This window comes from Rattus rattus, chromosome 5 (assembly GCF_011064425.1).
Source record: "Rattus rattus isolate New Zealand chromosome 5, Rrattus_CSIRO_v1, whole genome shotgun sequence".
Taxonomy (NCBI): domain Eukaryota; kingdom Metazoa; phylum Chordata; class Mammalia; order Rodentia; family Muridae; genus Rattus; species Rattus rattus.
In genome coordinates this window covers 38697753-38722733 of record NC_046158.1, presented here as the reverse complement: position 1 = coordinate 38722733, position 24981 = coordinate 38697753, and positions in this window count along the sequence as shown.

Genomic DNA, 24981 nt, shown 5'->3' with positions numbered 1-24981 from the left:
AGTTGAAGACACCTTTGGAGTCAACAGTTTCATCATTGTGATACGTCCAAATGACGTGCACCAAAATTATTTTCAAGCGGTTCATAAAATGTTTGTAATGGCACTAATCATGCTAGTCCTAATCTGAAAGAACTTAAATGCTGTTGCAGGAGACCTGAGTTTAGTTTCCAACACCCATGTCAGATGACTCAGAACCACCCATAAATCCAGCTCTCAGGAATCTGACACTCTCTTCTGTTTTCCTCAGGTACCCATGCATGTGACATACACATACATATATGCATAAATAAAATCATTTTAAATCTTAAAAAACAATGGATAAAAAATATTGCAATATATTCAAACAATTGAAAAATTTACAACAAACTACACTTACATACTATGAAGTGGGTACGATCGCAAAGGTTATTTTGGGGAAAAAAAAAAAAACCAGATGCACAGAGCATAACTGCAGGAGTCTATTTCTGTGAATTTCAAAAGGCCCAAGAGGGAGTGTTTGGGGTCTGCAAGGTCTCAGACAACAATGAAGCATCAGAAGTGCATGGTACAGACAGTGTTCTGAAAACACTGAGAGCACAGGATAAAGAAATTGGACTCACTGAGGATCAGCCAAGCTAGGATCAAGTAGATATCTGTATGAAAACTTCCTAAGCTAGGTTCCTATAGTTTCTTTCTCAAATTTTAGCCCTTAACCATCAATGAAAAATTGACTCTCCCACATAAAAGTGCACATCTCACAGATGAAAACAAACTTACATGCTATGATTAAGTACAATACCGCACCATCAAGGAAGCAAGATATGCGTTTGAGCCTATAAACCAGATCTCCTCGTTCACACTTTTCACTGTCTGCAGTTTCTCTTACTCATGGTGAACCATGGTCTAAGACTACTAAATGAAACTTTCCTCAAACAAAGAACTCATAAAGTTTGTAGTGCATGCAGTGGATAAAGTCTCATGCATTTCATCCCATTCCACCTCATTACAAGTCATTCTTTTATGCAGTGTTTCCATGTGGTATATGCCATGGCCACCAGTCATGCAGTAGCCACCAGAGTTACATCAACTACGGAGACATCACAATGCTTATGTTCAGGTAACCTGATGCTAAACCACCATTCAGACATCCTCTCTCGCTTTATCTTACTATGTATGTGTGAGCCCACGCATATCATCACAACAGTGATGATGTACTATAAGTAATATATTTCAAGAGATAAAATGAAACCACATTCATATAATCTTTATGACAGTATTATTGTGATTGGTCTATTATTATAATATTAGTCATTATCAGCCCTTTACTATGAACACTTGCATGTTAAAATCTCATAGGTGTGTATGTAAAGTATAAATTTGGGGCTGAAGAAATGGCTCAGCAGTTATAAGCACTGGCTACTCCCCCCAGAGGCTCTGGGGTTCAATTCCACCATTCTGCTGGCAGCTCACGACCATCTCTAACCCTAGTTCCATGGTATCAGACACCCGCTTGTTACTTCCACAAGCGACCTACAAACAGGCAAAACACTTACACATGTACAATAAAACAATATAAAGCCATGAATTTGATGTTACTTCTATGGGCCAACTCTTACATCATGGCCTCCACAGGTAAGGGCTACGACTGAACATGTAATCATAGAAGCCACTCAGTCAGAAGCAAGCTTTAAGTCATCCCTCAGCCAGGACAACTGCTTGCCTGCTTCCTACATTCTAGGTCCTCAATAGTCTCATAGTCAGGGCATCTTCAGCAGGACCTATATGTAACTGTGACTGTATAGAGATATGCTGTGGAGGTAGCCCAGTATATAATTACATAGTTTTCTATACCTAGTCCTAGGGAATGAACAGCCAAGATTATATGATGATTCTGATCAATCAAGACTGATGTTTTCTGACAGTCGAACAATTATCCCTCACTAAAGTGGTGAAGAGAGCATTTTTGACCTGGGTTCATGGCCAGTCCCTCCACACTAACAAATCACAGCTGTTGGGTGAGAGTAGTGTGGACCTTGGTGAGCCTGGGAGATCCAGACAGAGTACAACAAGCAGCAACTGGCAAAATAACACGCAAGAGTTATCAATGATTAATCCAAACAGTACACGACAGGAAGGAAAACACTTCGGGAAACGTTTTTAAAACGCAGCTACTTTTCACATAATCAAAGCAAATCACGACCTGCTCTGAGCACACAGTACTTCTGGCTAGATGTCAGCCGAGACTGGGGTGCTTCGAGAGGCCCCAGAGTGCTTAATGGGAGAATTAGCACAATTCAGAAAGACATTAATTAGGTCAATCTGCAGTTCTGAAAAACTTTAGCGCCTCTCCAATGCTATTAGTGAGTTAATGACCCCAGTTGCTAAACAATAGGCAGAGATGAACACAAAAATTTGGACGGTGGAAGCCAACTTTAGAAGCGTCAAGAAAAAGCTAACCAAGTTGGAAATTTACAGGAAGAATTAAGAATTATATGAGTTCATATGTTTATGACTTATAAGGACAGATCAAGAGAAAGGGAATCTTTTTTTTCAAAGAACTCCTCAGCACCAATCTTACAGCCAAAATGAAAAGCAAGTGCAGTTTCGGCAAGTCTAGACCCTGTGACTTCTCGGAAGAAGAAAGCTTTCCTCATATACAAAGCTTAGGTTGGCTCAATAATGCGTGGAACTACACGGTATTCCAATTATTATTATATTATTTATTCATTTTTTTAGACATGTTCTTACTCTGAGACCCAGGTAGCCACACTTATGTGGTCCAAGCTTAGCAATCCCCCTACCTCAATCCTCCAATTGCTAGAATTATGAATAGGAGCCACCAAGCTCAATTAATTTTCTGATTTTTTTAATTAAATTAGTTCCAACACTGAACCACCCACATCAAGATAGAGTGTCAAATCTTAGCAGGATCACTTGGGGCCTTACCCAATGCCTTAAAAGGAATGTCTTTTCTTAATTCCAAGGTCATTTCCAAGCTGTTGCTCCTGCCTTTTGATACTATTATTGGCTCTTGTTCTCTACTTTCAATGAAACAATGCTGGCTAGGTATGGTGGCACAAACCATTAATTCCAGCACTCTGGAGACAGAGACTCATGGACCTCCATGAGTTCAAAGTCAGCCTGTTCTACAGAGCAAGTTCCAGAATGCCCAGTGTATAAAGAAAGACCTTGTCTCTAACAAACAAGCAAGCAAGCAAGCAAGCAAATAAACCAAAAAGACAGAGCTGTCCTTCCCAGCCACCAAAATGAACACTGAAATCTCTCTAAGAATTCTACAGTACCCACTCTAGGGTTTGTAACATAAGAGCACACAAGAGCATATATGTGGTATATGTTATATTTCATGTGCTATAGACAATGATTGTTAGCAACATGGATGCAGGATCACATAGTTTGGCATGCAACTTATTTCAAAATATAAGAGAGCATAATCGTCAAATTCCTCTATGGAAAAAAATTATGTAACAATAAATATTTAACCAAATATCAAGACTTGGTGCTCACTTTTAAATTTAAAAAGTATTAACATTAATAACTAATTCAAATCATGCTTTCTTTTATTGTGTTGTAAAATCAACATTTAGTTCTTGATGTGTTATAACTAGAAATAAAAAAGAGCAATGAATTATTTTCCAGAAGAACTGTCAAGTCAAACAGGATCTTTTATGAATAACAATTGTGTTGAGTGCCTTGAATTTCTTGTGCTGGTTTTCCATCATTTTCAAATCTGCTTGTAAGGTTTGTGCTTTTTTTTTAAATGTGGGATTTTACACAATTAAGGAAGACAGCATTTCATAAGCTTTAATATACAAGACAGCACTGACATTTCCATGAGAGCTAAGACAACATGATCTGGGCTCTGCAGTGACAAAGGTTCAAGACATGTGGTAACAACCTCTAGTTTGTAGCCAGGTTTCCACAACAGACAACACAAAAGATTCTAACTTTCTTAGATAATGGTATATAAAGGGCACAGTCCTTTCCTAACAGTAAAGCTGAAGGGGGCTCATAGTGAACAGAGGTCAAAAGACAGACACACTGAGTGGCAAGGGTTGACCACTCAAGAGTAAGAGCTTTGAAGTCAACTTCTGTATGGTTCTGCTCCCTGAGCATCCTCAGATGCTCCACTGGAGAAAAGGTCAGAAATATGAAACGGTGAGTTTTGATCTTCTCAATACACTAGTCATATATTAATATGGAAATGCATCAGCCTGTTGGGATGTCTTGTGTAATTTCGCTTATCCTGGACAACAAGATATGGTGTCTGAAAAATAAAAGGGAACCTTTTTCTCCACTTTCATACAGTTTTCTAGAATCAATGGGTAATAGGCACGGATTAAGCAGGAGAAATGATAAATATTACTGTGCATGGGGAAATAAATATTACAGGTTAAAGGTCCTACACATGGTATAAGAGTGCCTAATGGACCAGAAGGCTAAGGATTAAATATGATTTCCCAGCTTTAGAAAGATAGAGAGGGATCTGGATAGGGAGAGTCTTGGGGTACGCTGAGAGGTGCTGAACAAAAGCTCCAGAGAGCTGAGAGACATACACAGAGCAAGACTGTCTTCTATTGTGGTTAAAGTCTCCAGAAGTCTCTGGCCCTGCCACAGGATGGATGAGAATTCTAAACAGCATCTGAATGTAGAGGTACTTATCCCAATCTTCTTCCACAGTTAGTACTTCTTGGATGCTGAAATTTCCCAATGGCTGTATTCCTCCCAAAAGAATGTTGTAGACTAGATGAAGCCCTCCTGTAATTCAAGAGAGAAAAAGAATTAAGACAGAGGATGACAGTAAGGGCAAAGATCACAGAGGAGCTTTGACGTTGTTTCTTTGGTTAGAAGTTATCACGCTTTAGGATTTGATGCATGTTTGTTCACTTGCTTGTTCTGGTTCCCAACACATTAAGTAGGTGCATAACAAGTGAAGAAGCAGAAATGACAACCTCTGAATGGTTCATCAGCTTGACAATGCCGGAAGACAGAGGACCTACTCAGAATGACCAAGAAACATTAGACGGATGAACTCCATTCATTCTCTTTACTTATTAATAAGCACTGTGCTAGAAGCAAAGGCAAGAAGCAGGGGGAGAGGGAGAAAGGGGGTGGGAGAAAGGAGGAGGATGGAAGAAAGAAGAAAGAGAAACAGTGATTCTAGAATCAGTTTCCGGATACAGTTATAGTCTGGCCCACCGATGTCCTTTTTAGGGCTTTGCATGGCCCTCAGCCTACATTTCCTTATATGTACCTGGACAGTTCTTAAAACTAACAATATTTTGCTGCATTTTTTTTTTGAGTCAGAGAGTTGAAAGCCATGAGTAAGGAACCTAAGCAGTTTTCTTACTGAAAATGAGTCATAGAAAATAAAAATGACCCTTTCGCCTGGTTCTTTCTGCTGGAACAGACTGCTAGCTAGTTTGCTCCCCTGAAGACACCATATCAGATCCACTGCACTCAGGGAATTTGGTAAGAAGACTCCCAAAGTTCACGGCTTGGGATCCATCAATCTCCAAAATCCCCGCCCACCAAATTCCACTTCTCTTTCAGCAGTCCTTTCTGCTGGGACAGACTACTAGCTAGTCTGCTCCCCTGAACACACCACATCCTGCGGCATCCCAGAAGATCCTTGTACTCAGAGCATTTGATACCACATTCTGAGGCATCCCAGGAGACCTGCTGTACTCAGGGTAATTGACACCACAGTCTGAGACATCTCAGGAGATCCACTGCACTCAGGGTAATTGACACCACAGCCTGAGGCACCCCAGGAGATCCACTGCACACAGGGAAACTGAGCAACTGATGGCTAGCTTGTCTGCTCCCCTGAAGACAGCACAGCTTAAACGCATCCCAGGAGTTCCTCTGTGCACAAAACATCTGGGCAACCCACACCACAGTCTGAAGACCTCCTGGGGGCTTTGTGGCATGTACAGCAACTGACCCAACAGACTGAAAGCCTCTCTGGAATTCGACTGCACACAGGAAAACAGAAACCACAGTCCATAAGCCACCCTGGAGAACTGCTTCATACAGGACAACAGCTTGACTGCTCCTCTGAAGACCCAAAAGTCTGAAGGCCTCCCAGAAGGTCTACTGCAGCCAGGGCCACAGATCAGCAGCTTCTCTGCCCTCTAAATACCCTCCAGTTGGAAGGACCCACAGGAGGTTTGCTACAACCTGGGCCACAGGCATACCAGGAGACCTGAAACCACCAAGGGACAAAAGAGGCAGACTCCAGACAGTGTCACTCATATCAGCAAACACCAGGAATAACCAGATGGTGAGAGGAAAGTGCTAGACCATAAGCAACAGAAATCAAAATACCTGGACATCATCAGAACCCAGTTCTCCCACCACAGCAAGCCCTGACTACACCAACACACCTGAAAATCAGGAAGCTGATCTAAAATTCTATATCATGAAGATAATAGAGTCCTTTAAGGAGGAAATAAATAACTCACTGAAAGAAATACAAGAAAACACAGGTAAACAGATAGAAGCCCTTAAAGAGAAAACAAATAAATCCCTTAGAGAAATACAGGAAAACACAATCAAACAGGTGAAGGAATTGAATAAAGAGATCCAAAACCTAAAAGTGGAAGTAGAAACAATAAAGAAAACACAAATGGAGGCAAACCTGGAAATGAAAAAACTAGGAAAGAAGTCAGGAATTGCAGATATAAGTATCACCAACAGAATACTAGGAATAGAAGAGAGAATCTCAGGTATAGAAGACACCATAGAAGAGATTGACACAACTGTCAAAGAAAATTGAAAACATGAAAAAGTCCTAACTCAAGACATTCAAGTAATTCAGGACAAAATGAAAAGACAAAATCTAAGAATAATTGGAATAGAGGAGAACAAACATTCCCAGCTCAAAGGACCTAAAAATGTCTTCAACAAAGTCATAGGAGAAAACTTCCTCAACCTAAAGAAAGAGATGGTGATAAAGGTACAAGAAGCCTATAGAACACCAAATAAATGGGACCAGAAAAGAAAACCCTCTCATCACATAATAATCAAAACACTAAACACACAGAACAAAGAAAGAATATTTAAAAGATGCAAGGGGAAAGGGCCAAGTAACAAACAAAGGTAGACCTATCAGAATTACACTAGACTTCTCAACAGAGACACTAAAAGCCAGAAGAGCCTTATCAGAGGTCATGCAGGCTCTAAAGGAACACAAATGCCAGTCCAGGTTACTATACCCAACAAAATTCACAAACAACATAGATGGAGAAACCAAAATATTCCCAGACCAAAAAAAAAAAAATTTCAAACAGTATCTATCGACCAATCCAGCCCTACAGAGGATCCTAGAAGGAAAATGCCAACACAAGGAAGGTACCTACACCAAAGAAAAGATAAGATTATTAATCATCTCATAACAAAGCCAAAAGCAGAGAACCACAAGCACATAAAGCTACTTACAAAAACAAACATAACAGTAATCAAGGGTCATCTATCTTTAAGATCTCTCAATATTAATGGACTGTACTCACCTATAAAAAGACATAAGCTAACAGACTGGATATGCAAATAAGATCCAGCATTATGCTACATACAAGAAACATGTACCTCAATAACAAAGACAGACACTGTCTCAGAGTAAAAGATAGAAAAAGGTCTTCCAAGAAAATGGTCCCAAGAAACAAGCTGGAGTTGCCATTCTAATATCCAATAAAATAGATTTTCAACCAAAAGTTATCAAGCATGATGATGAAGGATGCTTCATATTCATCAAAGGGAAAACCCTCCAAGAGAAAACTGTCAATTTTGAACATCTATGCCCCAAATGAAAGGGTACCCACATTCATAAAAGAAACTTTATTAACACTCAAAACACACATTGAAACCCACACACTAATAGTGAGAGACTTCAACACGCCATTCTCACCAATGGACAAGTCATTGAAACAGAAACTAAACAGACACACTGAAACCAATAGAAGTTATGAACCAAATGGATTTAACAGATATCTATAGAACATTTCAGCCTAAAACAAAAAAATTCACCTTCTCCACACCTTATGGTACCTTCTCCAAAACTGACCATGTAATTGGTCCAAAACAACCCTCAACTGATACAAGAAGATTGAAATAATCCCATGCATCTTATCATATCACCATGGCCTAAGCTAGTCTTTAATGACAGCAAAAACAACAAAAGCCCACAGAGACATAGAAACTGAACAACTCTCTACTCAATGATAATAAGTTCATTAGGCAAGATATAAAGAAAGAAATTAAAGACTTCCTGATTTTAATGAAAATGTTGACACAGCATATCCAAACTTATGGGACACAATGAAAACAGTGCTAAGAGAAAAATTCATAGCATTAAGTGCCCTGGTAAAGAAACTGGAGAGACCTTACACCAGCAACTTTACAGCACACCTGAGATATTTAGGACAAAAAGAAGCAAACACACCCAAGATGAGTAAAGGGCAGAAAATAGTCAAACTCAAGGCCGAAATCAACCAAATAGAAACAGAGAGAAATACAAAGAATCGACAAAGCCAAAAGCTGGTTCTTTGAAAGAATAACCCAGATAATTAAAACCATAGTCAAAGTAACTAAAGGACCAAAGGCGGTATCCAAATTAACAAAATCAGAAATGAAAAGGGAACATAACAACAGAAATGAAGGAAATTAAAACAAAACAAAACAAAACAAAACATCAGATCCTACTACAGGAATTCAAGGCCCATACCTAAACATAATAAAAGCAATTTACTGTAAACTAACAGTCAATATCAAATTAAATGGAGAGATACTTGAAACAATCCCACTAAAATTGGGGACAAGACAAGGATGCCCACTCTCCCCATATATATTCAATATAGTATTCAAAGTTCTAGCTAGAATAATTAGACAACAAAAAGAGATCGACAAACTAGCAAAAAAGAAATAAAGGTATCATTATTTGCAGATGATATGATAATATATGTACATGACCCCCAAAATTCTACCAGAGAACTTCTTCAGCTGATAGACAACTTCAGCAAAGTGGCCAGATATAAAATTTACTCAAATAAATCAATAGCCTTCCTTTATACAAATGATAAAAAGGCTGAAAAAAATAGGGAAAGAACTCCCTTCACAATAGCCACAAATAATATAAAATATCTTGGGGTAACTCTAACAAAACAAGTGAAAGATCTGTATGACAATAACTTCAAGTGTCTCAAGAAAGAAATCAAAGAAGGTCTCAGAAAATGGAGAGATCTCCCATGCTCATGAATTAGCAGAATTCACATAGTAAAAATGGCCATCCTACCAGAGGCAATCTACAGATTCAATGTAGTCCCCATCAAAATCCCAACACAATTCTTCAATGACATGGAAAGAACAATTCTCAAATTCATCTGGAAAGGCAAAATACCTAGAAGAGTGAAAACAATTCCTAACAGTAAAAGAATGGCTAGGGGAATTACCATCCTTGACCTCAAGTTCTACTACAGAGCAATAGTGATAAAAAACTACATGGTATGGGTACAGAGATATACACATTGATTAATGGAATAGAATTGAAGATCCAGAAATAAAACCACACCCTTATATACACTTGATCTTTGACAAAGAAGCCAAAAATATACAATGGAAAAAAGAAAGCATCTTCAATAAATGGTGCTGGTCTAACTGGCTGTCTGTATGTAGAAAAATGAAAATAGACATATTTGTCACCTTGAACAAAGTTCAAGTCAAGTGGATCAAAGACCTCAACATAAAACCAGATATACTGAGTCTAATACAAGAGAAAGTAGGAAAGAGCCTTGAACTCATTGGGACAGGGGGAAATTTCCTAAACAGAACTCCAATAGCTCATGCTTTAAGATCAAGAATTGATAAATGGGACCTCATGAAATGGGAAAGCGTCTGTAAGGCAAAGGACATAGTCAATAAGACAAATTGGCAACCTACTAAAGATTGGAAAAGAACCTTCACTAACCCCACATCTGATAGAGGGTTAATATGCAAAATATACAAAGAACTCAAGAAGCTAACCACCAAAACAAACAGACAGACAACACAATTAAAAAATGAGGTCTAGAACTAAACAGAGAATTCATCTAAATAAATGTTCAAAGTTTTTAGTGATCATGGAAATGGAACTCAAAACAACCCTGAGATTACACCTTACAGCAATCAGAATGGCTAAGATCAAAACCTCAAGTAAGAACACATGTTTATGAGGATGTGAAGAGGAAAATTCCTCCACTGCTGGTGGGATTGCAAACTACATAGTGTACAACCACTACGGATGGAAATCAATCTGGAGATACCTCAGAAAATTGGAAATAGATCTACCTGAAGACCCAGCAATATTAATATTGGGAATACACCCCAAAAATGCCCCAACATGCCACAGGGACACATCTTCTACTATGTTCATAGGGGCCGTGTTTGTGATAGACAGAAGCTGGAAACAACCCAGAAATCCCACGACAGAAGAATGGATGCAAAAAATGTGGTTCATTTACACAATGGAGTATTACTCAGCTATTAAGAATGAGGATATCCTGAGATTTGTAGGCAAATGGATGGAACTAGAAAATATCATCCCGATTGAGGTAACTTACACCCAAAAGGGCATGCATGGTATGTACTCACTAATAGGTTGATATTAGCCAAAGGAAAAATGTACAGAATACCCAAGATACAGGTCATAGAACTCAAAAAGTTCAATAAGCTGAAAGGCCCAAGTGAGGACACCTCAGTCCCACTTGGGAGAGAGAAGAAAGCAAAGCAGGGAGGGACTTGGGAGGGAAAGAGGATGGGGGGAGGGGAACATGATCTGATTTTGGGTGAAGGAAAAGAAATGAATCTCTGAAGGTCATCAGAAAGAATGAAAACAGGCAACCTCATGAGGTAGGAGGGTGGGGGACCCTCTAGAATGTACCAGAGACCTGGGAGGTGAGAGACTCTCAGGACTCAATGGGAGGGACCTTAGATGAAATGCCCTGTAGTGGGGAGAGGGATCTTGTAGAGTCCACCTCCAGCAGAAAGACAGGGCATCAAGTGAGGGATGGGGTTGCCATCCCACAGTCAAAACTCTGACCTATAATTGTTCCTGTCTGAAAGAACTACAGGATTGAAAATGGAGAGGCACCTGAGGAAAAGAAGATCCAGTGACAGGACCAAAGTGGGATCCAGCTCAAGGGGAAGCTCCAGGGCCTAACACTATTACTGAGGCTATGGAGTGCTCACAAACAGGGACGTATCATGACTGCCCCCTGAAAGACCCAACAAGCAGCTGAAAGAGTCAGATGCAGATATTTGCACCCAACCAATGAACAGAAGCTGCTGACCCCTGTGGTTGAATTAGGAAAAAACTGGAAGAAGCTGAGGAGGAGGACCACCCTGTGGGAGGACCAGTAGTCTCAATTAACCTGCATCCCTGAGAACTCTCAGACACTGGACCACCAGGCAGCATATGCCATGTGATATCAGGCCCCCAACACATACATATCAGAGGACTTCTGGGTCTGAGTTCAGTCAGAGAAGATGCACCTAACCCTCAAGAGACTGGAGGCCCCAGGGAGATTAAAGGTCTGGTGGAGTGGTGGGTGGTAAGGTGGGGACATCCTCATGGAGACAGGGATGTGGAGAGGAAGTCTGGGATGTGGAACAGTCTGAGGATAGACTGGGAGGGGAACAAAATCTGGAGTGTAAAAAAGAGATTAAATAAAAAGAAGGAAAAATAAATATGAAACAAAAAGTAAAAGAAGAGACAATTCCTTCTGTACTCCCCAGGGCTGTACTATACTAACAATAAACCCCATTCTCCTATTCTGTTCAACTCTGTTAAGAATACTTCAGGGATTTTCAAGTGACCAGTTAGAAATGGAAGATGTGGGATTTGAACACAGATCTGTTTGATTCCAAAGCATTAAATACTTTCCTAGTCACAGGGCACACAATGTTCTCTCCTATTGGAATGATCCCAGAGTTTTGAATGTGGCATTTGTGGCCACTAAGATGCTGAGTGGAAAGTTGTATGAACATTGTGACTTTGAGGAGCATCCTCAAGGTCACTTCTTGCCAACAGTCTCTAAACACTCTTCCTTTGGCCTCATGAATTTATAATCCAGTGTAAATTCCACCAACCCCATAAATCTGACACTGTAGTCACTCTAGCTATCTAATTGCTCCCCAAATATAATTAGAAATTCTTATTTTCTTTCTTTTATCCATGTTCTACCTAAGCCAAATGTTGCTTTCCTTTTTGCCTCAGCTGAAATCTAATTATCTCTTTCTTTTTAAAATAATAGGTGTGTCACATATTACAATGCCTGCAGGAGTCAGCCCAGTGCACGTATGCTCATGTCTGTTTACAAACTCTCGTCTCTCAGCAATGGTATAGCATAGTTCCTAGTACCCCACCTTGAGCTCTGGGCAGACCATGCTACCAGTGCCAGCCCAGAGAATATTGGATTCACTGATGAAAAACACAGCCATACACATAGCTCAATTTCTACCTTCCTTATGGGCTCTATTGCTGGAGCTCCTAAGCTCCCAAAGCTGGTGTGCCCTTCCCAATACTCTTAGCTCAGCACCTCTTAATCTGCCCTTAGCTTAGTGTCCTGGTTATTTTCTCCTTGTTCAACAACCCAAAACTGCCTTCAGTTTACAGGCATTTCTAATCTCCCACCTGAGGAAGCAGCCTATAGCCACTCTGCCCAAGACCTCACATGACTGGTCACCTTTTCTCCCTTGGAAGCATGGTGAGATCCCCCTTTCTCTTCCCACATCTCTTAACCTGCCTGCAGGGGCTCAGACATCCCGCCTCTTTCCTTCTGCCCAGCAATTAGCCCCTGGCATCTTTTTTGATTGATCAAGAACCAACTGGGGAACAGGACCTTAGCATCAGCTCCACACAATTACCTATACAATGGTAAGTCTAAGAAAGGCCTATGTGTCAGATGGCCAGCAGCCAAGTTTCCTCCCTGTAAAGACATAGTCAAATGGTGCTGAACATGAGGTGCAAAGGCTGTCAACGAAGTGGGACTACTGGGGAGTGGCACTGAAAGGAAACAAGGGGAAACAATGTCAGACATTGAGAAAGCAGCAAAGGGGTGGTGGGAGACTTCTGTGACAGGATCTATTTCCCATGTGGTCTGGGCTAGATTAGAATACTATATGGCCATATGTTCCTGTAATTTCTCCTTTTCCTGCCAGGGTAGGTCTCTTTCAAAAAGACAAAGAACCCCAGTAGAGATCAGTTTCTGCTGTTCTGTATTGAGAGATTCACATCTTCCTGACTGTTTGTACTTTTAACTTGCACCTTTAGTATGAGTTACCTTAAAGAACCTTTAACTTGTACTTCAATGTTGGCACTTTTATATCTCTTTCGATTAATGTTAATTATGCATGTCTCTCTCCCACCTTTCCTTCAGATGAGGTATAGTCATCTTTCTCTCTTAGCACATGTCAGAGATTTAAATGGACTATGTAGAACTATATTAATGACATCCCATAATAGGTTTGTTTTCGCTACCATCAATGCACTTGTATGTCTGCTCTAGGGTTATAAAAGAAGAAATGGAAGTAGCTGTGTCTAGCTAGTCTCTGCATAGTGTGCACAATTTTGTGCAGTGGAGACCTGTCACACTTCCCCCACAGAAACCAGTCCCTTTACATTTAGCTAGGGATAATAGTTCTTTCCTGTAGTACTGGAGTCAAAAAATGTAACTCTTAAATATGTAAGGATTCATAACCTTTTGAACTGGATCGATACCAACCACATTTCCTATATGAGAAAGACAGGCTTAAAGGGATTAACTGGAATGTCCAAGGTATCCAGCTAGAAATGGAAGAGTTGGAATTTGAACGCAGATTGTTTGATTCCAAACCCTTCAAAATGTAAGGGTTCAATAAGTAGTTATGGGGAACATGCAACGTGGGAGGAGCTGAAATCCCAATTACAAGTGATCTCCAAAAGTGCACATACAAAACATTTAGTTCCCAATAGGACACAATTAAGTAATAGAGTCTTTAGGAAGCAGGTGTACTTAAAAACAGTTCAGTTATTGGCTTTGTGTCTCTGATAAGATTATGATGGTAATGTCTCTTCCTCTTCCTCTTCTTCCTCTTCCTCTCTTTTGGTCCTCAGCTACAAGATGCACTGTCTCACCACAGACCCAAGGCAATGAGGCAACCCAATTATGGACAAAATCTCTGAAACTGTGAGCACAAGTAAACCCTTTCTATTCAGAAGCTAATTGTCTTAGATATTGATTACAGTAACTGCAAGCTGGCAGATATGTCTATAAAAGGCTATGAGAGAAATGAGAAGGAAATTTTAATTTTGGTAAACTACTAGAATTTCAGAGATTATCTGACAGAACAGTTGATTAATTAGAAAAATAAAATAAACTTGAAAGACTCATGTATTGGATTCAATAATTCAATTTCTTCTAGCATTTTGTCATTCTGTTATCAATATTGATTGACAGGATTTCTTAGCCATTATATATTTAAATGCCATGGAGAGTTCTTTATATTTCTTTCTATGTATTCTCATGTTATATTTTCTTGACATTTCCTAGAATATTGTAAAGGGAAGTTTTGAAATTGAGTTTGGTGGTATATCCTTGTTAATCCCAATACTGTGGTAGAAAGTATCCTAAGCCTGAGGCAGAAGGGATGCTACAAATTTGAGAGCAGTCTGGGATAGAGTGAGAACCTGTCTCCACACAAAACCAAAACCAAAGGGGAGGTGGTGAAATCAATAATTTTTCTGAACTTGACAAATCCTGAGGTCTTCACTGGCATGCGAATAGTTAAGATTACCCGACCCAAGGTAATCTGTGATACTAACCATTCCTGGATGCCAATATGATAGAAGCAAACTGTCACCTGGTGTCTGAACCTAGTACCATTGATTCATCAAGTAGAAAGTTGCTATTGACTCTCCCCCCACCCACCGTCCCCAGGTCATGTTTGATTTTTTTCTCAATCAAATATGCCTTATGAATGATTTCACATGGGCTCTATATATAAAACAATTCAGAAGCATATCAACAAAAACAGCTTATAAATGTTTGGGTTTTAAGCTAGATGGTGTAGCTCAACTATGTAAGTAGTAACAATGGTTTCCTGTGTGATGTTTCTTTTTTGAAACTGAAACCTCTGAATTAATTGATTGGCTAAGTTCATCAGATGCTGCACATGCTTTGGCCTACGTTTGGATCCCATAGGTAACCAGGAGCAAGATTAGCCCTTACTTGGTTCCCACAGTAGATATAACAAATAGTCATCAGCTTGAGAATCAGAGGAATATGATTCATGGATGTCATAGGATAGAGAATGATTTAATGTGACTCAAGCACAGAACTGGTTGGTTAGAGAGATGGAGGGTCTGCTGTCACTCAGGAACTCTGAGCTAGCCACCTTCTGTCACTTGTTCATTTGGTTTTTGTTTTGTGAAACAGGGTCTCTCTGTGTTGCAGGGATGTCCTGCCACTTGCTATATAGACCAGACTGGCCTCAAATCATAGCACTCCACTTACCCATGCCTCAAAAGATGTGTCCCACTATGCCTGGCTTCTTCCACAGAGAGTAGCATCCACAACAGTTCTGCAGAGTGAAAAAGGAAGACAATCCTGTAGAAAGCCATCAGAAATGAAGATTTCTAACTTTTGATTTATTTCCATGTTTTGTTTCTAATAATTTTTACTTTATATTCTTGATACTTTAAATAGACCAGTAAAAGTTCTAAAGACCATTAGAAATATAAGTGCATATACACATTTATCAGTGTCTAATTTGGTAACATCTGGTTAATATTACAATGTCCTTTATAACCCTTTAATGATAGGTTTATCATATTTTCAGCTTAACTAGTGTAGAGTCAGATAACAAAACTATATAAGCCAGAGTGTAACACTCAAGAGCATTTAATTAGACATGATTTTTATCCAAAAGGATAATCTTATAGAACATAGGAAAAAGAGCCACAAATATAGAAAGATATGCTAATATATACAATATCACCGAAGAATTAAGACACAAAATTCCCAATGTTTCATGTAGTAGAGGGATGTCTCTTAACAAAGGGCTGGATAGAGAATACTAGGTGACTGAGTACTAGGCATTAGGGTTTCTCAAAAGAAGCAGAATGGTAATACTTTAAAGAAGTCACAAATTAATAATACCAAATTCAGGGGACTAGAGCGATGGCTTCGTGGTTAAGAACACTAGGTGTTCTTCCAGAGGATCTGGGTAGGTTCAGTTTCTAGCAACTACATGGTGGCTCACAGCTGTCTGTGACTCCATTTACAGGAGATTTGACACCTTCACACAGACATACATGCAGATAAGACATGAATGCACATGAAATAAAAATAAACTTAAAAAAGAATACCAAATTAATATATGAACATGTAATACAAATGCAAAAGCAAAATAAATGAAGCAAGTTACAGCAGAGATTTATGGGATCACAGTGTTTTAATAACTGGACCTAGATGTACAAAACTTTCAAATTTGGGGGAGCTAATTATTTTATTTGGTCTATCAAAGCATTGTTCACAACATATTTACCATGGAAAATTTATGGAAAGAGGAAGTTTTCGAGCACAAAAGCACTATGTGTACATAATCTTTTTTTTTTTTTGAGTTTTTGGTGTTTTTATTTGTTTGTTGTAGTTGTCGTTGTCACTATTACAGTTTAACGACAGTTTTAAAAACCTTGAAGGAATATATGAATTACTAATAATAAATTGAATAAAGAGGTCAAATTATTTTGAGAAGTTATTCAAAGGTCTGTAACTATAATTCTGGGTAAAATGCTATGTAAATATATGCAAGACAAGAGATAACATTCAAGAAAGAAGTTGACCCAAGATCACCCCACATGGTCACTACTTCTCAACTGCTTTTCTGAACATGTGATTCCTCTACATAGATGTAAATACATATTCCCTCAGTGTAACTATAAACACAGTTGGTTAATGTCTTCATTCATGTAAAACAATAGTACCAAGAATCAGTAGCAGAAAAGAGTGATACTCATGACACTGGGGTTACAGATGTGAACTAAACACACCAAGTTCCTGCTCATTTTTGAAACTTTTCAGGTGAAGGGAGGCACAAAAGGAAGAAGGTAATAATTTAAAAAAAAATAGATACAGCCCTTGTCAGGTAGTGACACAATCTATGAGGAAAGGAAGGCACAGAAAGCAGGTAGAGAGGTAAAAGCGGATGTGCTGTTGTAACTACGCACATAAGACATTTTTCTGAGATGAGCTGACCTTTGAGCAGAGAAGGGAGAGGTAACAGAGCTATGTGACTGTCAGCCAGAAAGCTCCTTGCAGGCAGAGACGGCTCAAAGGCCCTGAGGTAGGGACATGCCTGTCATGTTTTAGGTATAGTAAAGGTAAAAGTTAAGCATGAAATGGGGAAATTGAAGAAAATGAGACCAGAGAAGCATCTGAGGAAGACCCTGTGGTGGTTTGACATCTGGAAGCTTTACAACAATCCTTGCAAAGGAAAAGCCTATTTTTCCCTCCTAAAATGAGTGTCAGATTTAAAAACTTGGCTCACAAACCTGACAGAGGGGTGCTATGTAACTTCCAACATTAGATTACTAAAAAGACAGCTTCTACCTTCCTGATCTCTTGAAATATCATTCATAGTCTAGAGAAATTCAGATACTTCATTGGAAAAACAGCCAACTAGTAATTACAGAGAGACAGAGACACAGACACAGAGACACAGAGACAGAGAAAGACAGAGATTGAGACAGACAGTGAGAGACAGAGAAAGAGGAAAGACAGGGAGGCTTCTACCAAGAACCAGCACTCACATACCAAGTGTGGGAATCAACCTAAATTACGTGACTTTCTCAAAACATCACCCTGGCTGTTCTGTGACTACACTGTAGGGGGAAGCCAGGGATGGTGGTAATTGCAGGAGTCCAGACAGAGGAATGCACTAACTGTTATAAGAGCAGTGGTAATTGAGGAAGTGTTTAAGTTGCAGATAAATCTGAAAGGAGACAGCTGACAAAGTTTGCTAATACACTGGGTGAGGGAGCGTGAGAGACAGAGAGCACCAAGACCAGAGCCCCTCCAGGGATTTTTAGCCTGAGCATCTAGAAGAAAATGGATTAGTATTCACCGTGTTAATCAGGGTATGGCAGGCTTGGTAGTCTATCTCTCAATGTGGCAAAATGTAGATGTCTACTGAGCATCCAAAGTGGGGATGCTAAGAAGGCACATTTGCTGTGGAGTTTCAAGTTCAGAGGAAAGACAAGTTACAGTCTCCTGTGAACTGGAGTAACTAATGAGTAATGAAGGAAGACAGGAGAGGCAGCCCTCGGGGCTGGGCCCGCACTGTATCTTGATGTCTGGAAAAGGAGAAGAAACCATGATAGAAGACAGAACAGGAGTACGTGATTGTGTAGGGGAGAGCAAGGCGGAACACCATTCTGCAAACCACTTGAGACAAAATTCAAAATAGAGCAATTAACAAGATCAAACAGAAGCTGAGTAAAAGGGAGAGTAGAAATCTGTTATTGGATTTAAAATCTGTTTCTTTGATGAGTACTTCCATTAGTGGGATGGTCACAGAAGCCCAAATGAGGGAAGAATGGGATGGTTAAGTTATATTTGGCAACCTCCAGAGTAACACCAAGAGGACAAAATATATTTTGGAAGAATTGTTAAAGTAATTAAAATACTACACTAGAAAATATTCACTAAGTGTCTAAGAACTTAACAAAGGAGAAATAAAGGAACAAGTAGATACAAAACGTACATAAACAAGAGTCTAAGACAGCAAAAGTATATCCAACCATAGCAACAGCAATAGTACATGTGAATGATTTCAACAGCCAAATTAAAATGCAGACTATCAATCTGGATATTTTTTAAAGGTTCAGCTGTTTACAGGAGATAAATTAACTCACATCAAACCAGATACACTCGAACTAATAGAGAAAAAGTGGGGAAGAGTCTCGAACACATGAGCACTGGAGAAAATTTCCTGAACAAAACACCAATGGCTTATGCTCTAAGATCAAGAATCGACAAATGGGATCTCATAAAGCTACAAAGCTTCTGTAAGGCAAAGGATACTGTCATTAGAACAAAACTGGCAACAAACAGATTGGAAAAGATCTTTACCAATCCTACAACTGATAAAGGGCTTATATCTGAAATATACAAAGAACTCATGAAGTTAGACTGCAGGGAGACAAATAACCCTATTAAAAATGGGGTTCATAGCTAAGCAAAGAATTCACAGCTGAGGAATGTCAAATGGCTGAGAAGCACCTAAAGAAATGTTCAACATCTTTAGTCATAAGGGAAATGGAAATCAAAACAACCCTGACATTCCACCTCACACCAGTCAGAATGGCTAAGATTAAAAACTCCGGCGACAGCAGATGCTGGCGAGGATGTAGAGAAAGAGGAACACTCCTCCATTGTTGGTGGGATTGCAGACTGGTACAACCATTCTGGAAATCAGTCTGGAGGTTCCTCAGAAAATTGGACATTGAACTACCTGAGGACCCAGCTATACCTCTCTTGGGTATATACCCAAAAGATGCCCCATCATATAACAAAGACACATGCTCTACTATGTTCATAGCAGCCTTATTTATAATAGCCAGAAGCTGGAAAGAACCCAGATGCCCTTCAACAGAGGAATGGATACAGAAAATGTGGTACATCTACACAATTGAATATTACTCAGCTATCAAAAACAATGACTTTATGAAATTCATAGGCAAATGGATGGAACTGGAAAATATCGTCCTGAGTGGGGTAACCCAAACACAGAAAAACATACATGGTATGCACTCACTGATAAGTGGATATTAGCCCAAATGCTCAAACTACCCAAGATGCACAGAACACATGAAACTCAAGAATGATGATGAAAATGCGGATGCTTCCCTCCTTCTTTAAAAGGGGAACAAGAATACCCTTAGGAGGGCATAGGGAGGCCAAGTTTAGAACAGAGACTGAAGGAACACCCATTCAGAGCCTGCCACATGTGGCCCATACATATACAGCCACCCAATTAGAAAAGATGGATGAAGCAAAGAAGTGCAGGCTGACAGGAACCGGATGTAGATCTCTCCTGAGAGACACAGCCAGAATACAGCAAATACATAGGCGAATGCCAGCAGCAAACCACTGAACTGAGAACGGGACCCTTGTTGAAGGAATCAGAGAAAGGACTGAAAGAACTTGAAGGGGCTTGAGACCCCATATGAACAACAATGCCAAACCAACCAGAGCTTCCAGGGACTAAGCCACTACCCAAAGACTATATATGGACTGACCCTGGGCTCCAAATTCGTAGGTAACAATGAATAGCCTAGAAGGGGCACCAGTGGAAGGGGAAGCCCTTGGCCCTGCAAATGTCGGACCCCCAGTGAACAGGATTGTTGGGGGGAGGGCGGTAATGGGGGGAGGATAGGAAGGGGAACACCCACATAGAAGGGGAGAGGGAGGGGTTAGGGGGATGTTGGCCTGGAAACCGGAAAAGGGAATAACATTTGAAATGTAAATAAGAAATACCCAATTTAACAAAGATGGAGAAAAAAATGTTATATGTATACCTCTGTGGTTGGTAATTAAATGTGTGTAGTGTTATAACTACCATCATTTTTAAATCATACTATGAAAAATATAATCTTCAATTTAAAAAGGTAAATGAAAATCACAATAAGTTACCATTGCTTATTCAGTCGCTCAAAGAGCCAGGGTCTGAGAAACTGCATATTCTGTGTGTGCAGATGTACAGAAAAGAGTGTCTTGTCATTTATTATGGCCCTTCCAGTGACTTGACATATGCTCTTGATACTTACATGCAAGTTCAACACTCATGATACTACTCTTTTGCTGAGTCAAATCTTTAAAAGTCTTTATAAAATATATATTTTTAGTATTGAAAATGATAAAAAAGATGGAATACATGGTACAGAAAATTATAAAATGTAACAGTGAGGATTTAAAATAATTCAGGTAGAGCTAGGAAGTACTAGAGTACCTGCCTAGCATGAATGAAGCCCTTGGTTCCATCCCCAATACTGCCAAAAACAAACAAACAAATAAACAAACGCACAAGTGATAAAAATCTAAAGAAAAAAACTAAGAAAAAAAAAAGAACACATAAAGTACTTTGTAGACTCATGAGGCATTCCAGAGAGAGTTGGCTCAACATCTACCATTAATTGTGACTTCTAGTTTTGGGTCATGATGAATGGCCATTCCTTTTCTTTCTTTCTTTTTTTTCTTTTTTTTTTTTTTTTTTTTTAGGTTTGATCTTCTCATTGTATCCTGGATTTCCTGGATGTTTTGGGTTGGAAGTTTTTGCATTTTGCATTTTTTTGATGGCTGTGTCATTATTTTCTATGGTATCTTCTGCCTGTGAGATTCTCTCTTTGATCTCTTGTATTCTCTTGTAATGCTTGCATCCATGACTCCTGATCTTGTTCCTAGGTTTTCTTTCCTTTTTTTTCCACCTTTATTAACTTGGGTATTTCTTATTTACATTTTGATTGTTATTCCCTTTCCCAGTTTCCAGGCCAACATCTCCCTAACCCCTTCCCCTCCCCTTTTCTATGGGTGTTCCCCTCCCCATCCTCCCCCCATTACACATGGTATACACTCATTGGTAAGTGGATATTAGCCCAAATGCTCGAATTACCCTAGATGCACAGAACACATGAAACTCAAGAAGCATGACCAAAATGTGAATGCTTCACTCCTTCTTTAAAAGGGGAACAAGAATACCCTTGGGAGGGAATAGGGAGGCCAAGTTTAGAACAGAGGCAGAAGGAACACCCATTCAGAGCCTGCCCCACATGTGGCCCATACATATATAGCCAGAATACGGCAAATACATAGGCGAATGCCATCATTAAACCACTGACCTGAGAACAGGACCCCTGTTGAAGGGATCTTCAAAAAAAAAAGCTTGAAGGGGCTTGAGACCCCATATGAACAACAATGCCAACCAACCAGAGCTTCCAGGGACTAAGCCACTGACCCTGGGCTCCAACCTCATAGGTAGCAATGAATGGCCTAGTAAGAGCACCAGTGGAAGGCGAAGCCCTTGGTCCTGCCAAGACTGAACCCCCAGTGAACATTCCTTTCTTTTAGATGCAGTTCCCATCCATTCTGTACATGGCAGAGATGTACCCCATCTACTCAGGCTCAAACCATAATCTCTTTTGGAGACACCCTCAAAGACACACCCCAATACTCCTCTACCCGTTTGTAGGTATTTATTCACCTGATATGCTGTAGCTATGTAGCACATAACCAAAAGCACATTAATCCCTTCCGAGGATTTGGCTCTTTGTCACTCTCATTTGACTTTTCAGTCCCATAATAGGGGCCACTGGTCTCAAGATTTCAACATTCAGCACTTCAAGCTTTGGGGATAATGGTTTTGGCCTTTAGAACATTTTAATTTTAGAGATTTTAGAATCTCAAGCTTGCAGTGTTTGGGGATTTCAACATTTGGTAGTATGGCACTGAGATTGTAATTTTTAGAGTTGGCACCACTCTAGAATAAACTATATACTAGGCTATTGGGCAAGCATCGACATGCCTAAAATAAGGATCAAAAACACATAAAAATGTTCTCCAACTATTTTGTTGTGAAATCAGAAGCCAATAACAGAAAGGCACAGAGAATCCACAATGTGTATAAAGTAATTAAGATGTGCTTACATAATCAATAGATCAGGAGGAACAACACAGGAAATTTCATAGAAATATTTTGAGATGAGGGAAAACTAGAGAACCTCAGACCAAAATGTTTGTGACATACACAGTGCACAAAAGGAAAGTTACCCTATAAAAGTAGATTTCAAACCAATAATTTAACTTTCTACTTGAAGACACAGCAGAGGGAGAAAAAACTAAACTTACAGGGGCAGGAAGGGAGGGAAGAAGAGAGGCAAGGGAAAGAGAGAAGGGGGGGGAGACCAAATTAGAGAAGATACCGAGTAAATAAAAAAATTTAAAAAATAAAAATAATAAAATATAATGTTGATCTTTGAAAAGAGCAATATAACTGACATGAGCAATTTCTAGAAAGATAAAAAAAAAAAAGAATCCAAGAAGAAATAAAATTTCTGACTGGGGTTATAACAGTTAAGTTGAATTAGTAATAAAAGAAATGTTAAGAAAGAGGGAAGGTTGAGATGTCTTCAGTAGGAAGCTTTACCAAACATTTAAAGAATTCACATTAAATCCCAATCAAGTTCTTTCAAGAAACTGAAGAAGAAATGCTTGTGCCATTTTACCAAGTCTGAGTTACTCTGATTTGAAATGTAGATAAGGTCATCACAAGGGAAGTACAGAGCAATGTCTCATAAACCTAAACACAAAATTCTCAGTAAGAAAGCAGCTACTCATAAGAAGTCCTGTACACCATAACTGTAACTTACCATAGGAATGGAAGCATGACTTAATACCTGAAATTCCAGGGCTTGAATGGAGGTTAGTAGTAAAGAATACTATCCAGAATAAGGCTATGATTTCAATATCTAAGACAGAAAAAATTAACATAGCACAACAACAATGAATGAGAAAGCAAAAGTACACATAATAATTTTGAAAGATGAGTAAAAGAGAATTGACAAAATTCAGCACTACTTCCTCATTTAGAAAAGTATTCTGTATACTAGAAATAGAAGGAAATTTCTCAACCTAATTCAATATAGGCGTATACAGGGATTAGGGCACAAGATAACACTTATTCATGAAACACTAAAAGTTTTCCCCCTAAAACCAAGAGCAAAACCAACAAAAATGAGTTCCCTTACCACTTCCAATAATGGTAGAGATTGTAGCCAGAGTAATCAAACAAGAAAAGTAAAAAATATTCTGCCTGGGAAGTGAGAAGTAAAACTATTTCATATTTAAGGTTAACATAATCCTGCATACAAACCTTAAGGGTCATGTATAAAAAATTCTCATGAATCCTTTAAAAAGTCTATTAGAACAAGTAAGCAAGTCCCTTCCAGGGGCAGAATCATGATCAGTGTATACTGATTAATGGCATCTCTACACAAGTACTGAAGGAAATGAAAATCATGAAACACTGTCCTTCCAAGTAGCACTGAGAGTGATAGAGTTACTAGAATGTGTCCACTGCAAAAACTTAATCTCTGAAAACTGCAATTTTTAATAACAAAGAAAATTCCAGCAAATGAAAAGATATCCTATGTTCATGAACTTAATGTTACTGCCATATGAAAACCCTTGATCTACAAATGTGATAGCAGTCAAGTCTCAGCTGGTTTCTTTTCAGAGCTGATACTAAGACATGAAAGTTTTGGAGAGATACAATAATCAAGATAATCTTGGCGGGGATAGTGGGGGACATCTCAGCAGTTCTTTGTGGGCCACTATTTAAGAGTAGCTGTATCTGGTAGTCAGAGCTGAGGTACTCATAGGTCATGAGAAGTCCTCCTAGAACAGAGTAAGCAATAGGTTCTCCAGGGAAGGAGGAGGAAAGGGAGGAAGAGGGAAAAAAGGAGGATGAGGATGAGGAGGAGGAGGAGGAGGAGGAGGAGGAGGAGAAGGTGGTAGTGTTGGTAGTAGTAGTAGTAGTAATAGTAGTAGTAGTAGTAGTAGTAGTAGTAGTAGTAGTAGTAGTAGCAGCAGCAGCAGCAGTAAGGGCTAAGGAGATAGTTCAGTGGGTAAAGAGCTTGCAGCTACTGAAGTACAAAACCAGAGTTCAGATCCCCTGCTTTACCCACATTGCTTCTTCTTTTCTTCCCTCTTTTCCTTTTTCATCTCATTAGATGAGTACGAAAGTTCATTCTGTAACTTGGCTATCAGGAATAACTTAGGAAGTTTTTGTTTCTGTTTTAATATGGATGCCAGAGGAGTAACAGGAAGAACAGTTTGTCTTGGTCTTTGTGGAGGGAGCTTTGGGGTGTTTGTTTGCAGTGATAGAAATCCATCACAAAGGCCTTAGCACCATATT